Source organism: Anastrepha ludens, chromosome 5 (assembly GCF_028408465.1).
Source record: "Anastrepha ludens isolate Willacy chromosome 5, idAnaLude1.1, whole genome shotgun sequence".
In the NCBI taxonomy this organism is placed as follows: Eukaryota; Metazoa; Arthropoda; class Insecta; order Diptera; family Tephritidae; genus Anastrepha; species Anastrepha ludens.
Window position 1 is genome coordinate 51158626 of NC_071501.1, and position 6233 is coordinate 51164858.

A 6233-nucleotide genomic window follows, 5' to 3' on the forward strand; every position below is an offset into this window, starting at 1 on the left:
TGCTGCTCAATGTATTTCAATGCAATTTCCATCACATTTTTGGCTTCTTCATGAGAAACTGTTTTCTCCTCTTCAACGTCACTACTCTCATCATCTTCCTCTTGTTCTTTGTTTGCTAAATCTATGATTTCGTCATCATTCAAAAATTCATTTTCAAGGTGTTCGTCACAGTTTATCATCCAATTTTCCACATCTTCTGCCTGTAATGATTCGTTACCCGATAACTTTTGAAGGTCTTGTAAAGTAGATTTGTTTTCTTCTTCTTCAGTCCCTGCAATATTCGAGATGACAATTAGATTCTCAACATCTGGCCAAAGTTTTCTCCAAGACTTAACAATCGTTGAAGAGGCCATTTCTTGAATTAGCTTTAGCTGTAGCTAACATATAGATAACATCCTTGATATTGATCTTTTTGATGACTTCTAAAAGACCTTTGCCTTCACTCTCCGAATGTTGCAGAATTTCAGAAACAAGTTTACGCGTGTATCGTCTTTTTAAGCTTTCGATCACTCCTCATTAGGAGGAAGATAAACTAATTTTATGTCATCTACAGCGCAGTCATGAGGATGGGTTGGAGCATTATCTAACACAAGAATTGCTTTAATAGGCAAGTTTACACTTTTTAAATGTTTTTTAACTTTTGGAACAAACTCCAAATTAAACCACTCTTTAAACAAGTCTGAATTCATCCACGCTGATTTTTGTGACTTATAATAAACCGGAAGGGAAGATGGATTCAAGTTTTTGAATGTTCGTGGTTTAGCAGACTTGCCAATAACGAAAAGAGGAATTTTATGAGTCCCTGCTGAATTCGAACAAACGGCCACAGTAATACGTTCTTTGTTCTTTTCAAGCCAGAGGCAGACTGTTCAGGACTGCCTAGAAAAGTTGTTTCTGGTAACATTTTAATGTTTAGCCCGGTCTTGTCCATATTATAGACTTGTTCTGGAGATAATTCCTCTGTTTTCACTCTGTACCATTTCACCAAACTTAGTCTTGAATTCTTTCGCACCAGAAGTATCAGCAGACATTTTTTCTCCACTTACATGTGCGAAATGAATTCCGTGTCGCTTCTTCCATCGATTAAGCCAACCATCACTTGCCACAAAGTCACCTCCAATATTAATCTTCTGGTGGATAGCCAAAGCTTTTTCTTTCAAAATTGGGCCGCCAATCGGTGTACCTCTTCGACGTTCCTGAAGAAACCAGATCCACAAAGCTTCAACCACGACCTCGCAAATCGGTTTTTTTCTCGTTCAACGGCTACCCAGATTTCTATCAGATTCCATTTTCGAGCAAAACTCCTCAATGGAACGCCTATCTCTTCGCCAGTTATTTAGAGTGCTTTTTCCAACATTAAATTCTGCACATATTTTCGCTACGGATTCACCATTATCAATCCGCTTTAGCACTTTTAAACGTGTATCCATCGAAACCACAATTCGTTTGCGCTTTGCACTCATTGTTAAGGAAAACACTATGTTATGTCAGTACCCACAGCAAAAACAAACCAAATTGATCAAAACGACAAACGACAAAATCCTATCTAACATCGTTTATAGTTTACTTCGCCGGGATCTCCCCGTAATATCGGGGGAATCCCAGCCGCATCGCCGCGCCGGTGAATTTCTTGGAAAATATTGCATTGCGCTCGGCTGTTGTAAACAGGCCGGCAAATCCGTCGACCGGTTAATGCGAAGCCGGTTAAGAGGAATTACACTGTATTAAGTTTTATTATTTTTCAGAATTGCTCTTGTATCGCAGGTGGGCGTGATTGTTAGCCGATTTCGCCCATTTTCAATATCAAACTGCTTTGGATGTCGGGTAATATGTGTACCTAGTTTCGTTGAAATAATTTTTTTTTTTTAATTTGGCTATATCCGAGTCCTCTCGTCATTGACATTTGACTATATCTTTCTTGATTCCTTCATACTGATACACAGATCAGTTGTGTGAACAAAATTATACAATAATACCCACTGCACAAGTGCGCGGGTATAATTATGAAATCAGAAAGCACAATAAAACATAAAGCAATTTTTGGATTTAATTCCTGAGGATAAAAACAAGCCAAGAACAAAAACTTGGTAATAAGTAATAAAAAGAAAATCTCTAAATCTATTGACATCGGAATGCTTTACTACAGCGAAAATCCCAAGTGGCATGAGAAACTGCAGCCAACAGTTTGGAAGCAACCAGACCAACCCCAACACCCCCGACCATCTTGAGAACTCTTCGCACAGCGTACACTTTCTATTCGGTAGCTTGGGGAAATTTAAGTTTTAATTGAAACACAAATAACAAAAAGAAAAATGAAGAATGAAGAATGAAAACCTACGCTAACGACAACATCGGCAACAACTTCTGAGTAATATTTGTGTGATTGTACATTGTTATCATTGCTAGACTCTTCGTGTTGTCGCTACTACTGCAGGTTAATGTTCATTGTACCACGAAGGACACTCTCGAAGGAGCAGAGCACAGATAAGTACGAAAAAATTGCATGTACACACGTACACACACTCGCTAAAAAGGCGGAAATAAAACAGTTGCAAACAGCAGAAAATATGCACCGGAGCAAATAATCAGAAAAATGAAATTTCGAGAAGAGTTGATAGCAATAAAACAATGAAAAGCAGAAGCGAAAAACTTGATAGCAGGCATTTATATGACAAAAGTTAGGCAAAAGCGAAGGCGAAGGCGTCGATAAAATGCATTATTACTTACTAAGTAGATTCGCCGTTTGAGGTTAGATAAACTACAAGGAAGCTGCGGTCAAGAATATACCAGGTGTAAAGAAACTTTTCACTTAGCCGCTTTAAAGCCATGAAAAAGTCGAGCAGAAAAGTTGCAAAGAAGAAGATACTTGAAAAACGCTGCAAAGGTTGAAAAGCAGCAGAAGAAAAGAGGAAAAGTTAAGAGAACAAAAACGCCAGAAAAGTTAGCGAAATGCGAGAAATATGAAAAGGTTGTATTATGAATTATTTTGTATAGACACAAACCCATACATATGTAGACATACATATAGACATGTAAATGGTTGCAATTCAAATGTGAGTTAGCGGAAGCGGGAAACAATTGGATAACTGTCATCAAGTCGGAGTTATATCGCCCACAAACAAAAGCACACGTGAACGCCAAGATTCTCTTTTTCACATTGCACACACACATAACAAACATACAGACATACAGACATACATACATACATATACCCGCGTAGATATTATTCGAATGTGCAGTAGCAGCAGCAGCAGCAGCGTCACTTTTGCAGATGAGTACTACGATAAAACGTTATTGTAACGTACTACATAACGGCAGTTGTCCTCGGTCGGTCATCGTTAGTTTAATAGTAATAGTGGTAGTAGATATTCGAAACGGCGCATATGGCCCCAAGTGCGTAACACTAAATCTGCTGCTGCGAGTGTTGGCGATGGCAACGCTCCTATTGTTATTGTAATTGTTATTGTTGTTGAGGGTGGTAATGGTGTTGGCGTTCGTAGTATTACTACTACAACTACATATACACACACAACTACATGCATACATAAACGCACTAACACCGCTACTAAGTACTTATACCAACACAACTCACTCACACAGTTGTTGTAGCTTTTGTTATCATTGTAGCAACATAATAATTTACCTATGTACGTATGTTTGTATGTATGCATGCATATCATGAACGTTGAGACCTTAAATGGACAATAGGCACCCTGTGTGCGTGTGTGTCTTTATGTATGTATGTATGCCCTTTCGACCCACCGATATATACACACACAAATGTTGAAATGTTCAGTTTCAAAAATACGCATGAGTTCGACAACGACTGCGACTACTTCTCCACAAGGAGTAACCTCTGGACACATGTGTTCTTCCAACAGCTTAGGGGATAGACACACGACCTTAGTTCGCCTGTGTGTATACGCAATATCCCCAATAATATGTGTATTAGTATGTACAACACAGTTTCATTTGCATCACACTTGGCCGTTCACATAATTTTTCCAGTTATCCAGTTAGAGTTTTTAACACCTCGCCATTTCGTGCTTTTCTACCCTCAATGCGACTTTTGCGCCAGCGAAGCAACAGCTTCAATGCCATTCAAATAAAATATCTTTATATTATTCCGTAAATTATTGCCCGAAAAATGAATGCACACGCACACACACAGTGATGTGTTTAACACTCGCATTAATTTTTTCACACATTCATATTTACAGTTATGTATATACAGCGCATATTCACATTGTCGACTCCTTTTTTAATCCTTGAAATGTCAAAGCATGAAATCAATTATAATGCAACTCTCATTCAGTAGTGAGTATTGAGCTTGGCCGAACGCGCGCCTTTACGCACATTTACACGTACAAACATTGCCTCACACTCCAAGTGCGCATTCTCGATATTATCTACATCCCTACACTCCCGTTTGCACTCTCTAGCATAAAAGCGACAGCGTTAATCTCACACACTCTTATTTCTCTCACACTTGCTCACTTCTCATACGGACCACCGCTTCTTCTTTACCAATTTGCTGCATTTGTTCGTTTGCTGCGCATCCTCTGTCATGTGAAAGCATGCGCTCACCGCCTTCTTTAGTGTCCGACACACTATGCACTGCCCGCGCTCTCTCTCTCTCTCTCTCTTTCTCTCTCTTTTCACATTTATGAGTTCCTCTTCCTTTTTGTATTGCTTTCGAAGAGCGCTTTGCATATCCGAAAATCCGCATGCCAAAACAGTCCATATCCGTTTTCGCATTAAATATTCGAAAGTGGTAAATTTCGAATGTTTTTCATTCACCGCACATTTTTTTTTACATTCTACATCTTACTATTAATTTGTTTTTAGTCATTGGGGGTTGAAATTTACTCCCCCTCACTGGTATCACATTACAAATTATTGAGGGTGTGTGTGTGTGCATTGTCGGCGTATTGCCGCGCGCCTATCCCCTTAATGGGACACCTGCCAGCTCCAGTTCCTTCATTCACACACAACCAAAAAACAAAAAAAAAAAGGAAAAACGAAAATTAAACGCAGAACAAAGGTGCCGGGCGTAGAATGGCGAGAAGGTGGTGTAGACGAAGTTGAGTTTGTCGAGTTTAGTTTGACGGTCTGCCTGCCCGGCCCGTCCATTCGCATGGCGTCGCCCACCAATCCATGCACCATTGCCTTGCTTTTGCCTGGCACACAAGAAATTGTGGTGTACAGAGATTTTCTCATTCGGAATTGTGGGGCAGCGCTGTAAAAGCAGCAGCCGAATAAAAGAAATGAAACGAAATGTATGAAATATATGAAACGACGACTTACAATTCAATGCTCCGCAAGTTTCCGCACATAAATTTTCATATGTATTCACATCACTGCCGAAAGATATTTATTTCGAAAATTAATAGCTTTTTCCCATGTTTCACATATTCGTATTTTCTGATCAACTTCTTTTCTTTCCTTTTTCTTTGTTTTTGGGATGTGTGAATTTTGACTTAAAAAATTACTTTCACAAGTATTACTCGGTTCACTCGAGCTCAAATTATATTTAACTTTTCACGCTCGATTCCTTTTTAAGTGATTTCGAAATTCCACCACAAGAGTAGTACTTTGAATAAAATATTCCTTCTCAACACGGGCCAACGCCAAAGCCAAAGCGGTAAAGAAATTTAACTTTTTCACATGAAATTCCGCTAACTTCATACGTGTTTTAGTTTCGAAATATTTTTATTTTCACTTCCACACACCTCTACACTTTATTTTCATACAACTGTATCGCGTTTTTTGTAAATTTTTTATTCAACTATTGTACAATTTTTTTCTTCTTCACCAAAAAACTTGGTTGTGCTTTGCTGTGCTGTAGTGGTATGCTATGTGATTAGGCGACACGTTCACTGTGTTTGACCAGCGCCACAGTTCGAAATGGCTTCCATTCGCGTGGGGTTTACGCACCGTACTAAGTGAGATTCGCGCTGTGCTGCCGTGTGGCACGACTTAGTAGCATTCAATGCATTCGTCCCTCGCTAAACTCGCTCACAATCGCACTAATATAAACACCGCATATCAGTACGTACGGGAATGCACCGTGAATCGAATACCATAGCACAAGGCGTTCGGGCAAAGAAGCTCATTCTCGCTCTCATCTTAAAACAACGGTATATGGCATTGACATTTGATTAATAAGAAATTTTCGGTTTGCATCGAAATCGAAAAATGCAACTGGCTTTCGGCATCCGGTTTGAGACAAG

The 6233-nt window shown here is 39.3% G+C and overlaps 1 protein-coding gene across 2 annotated transcripts in view; it reads right to left on the reverse strand.

The window, feature by feature from the left end:
* LOC128865397 (voltage-dependent calcium channel subunit alpha-2/delta-4) overlaps positions 1 to 5930 on the reverse strand; it is a 175927-nt gene extending 169997 nt beyond the window's left edge. For both annotated transcript variants that reach the window (XM_054105732.1, XM_054105731.1), the window contains exon 1: positions 5308 to 5930. The gene's annotated coding sequence lies outside the window, so the exon portion shown is untranslated. The remainder of the gene's footprint in view (positions 1 to 5307) is intronic.
* Positions 5931 to 6233: the final 303 nt, after the last annotated feature.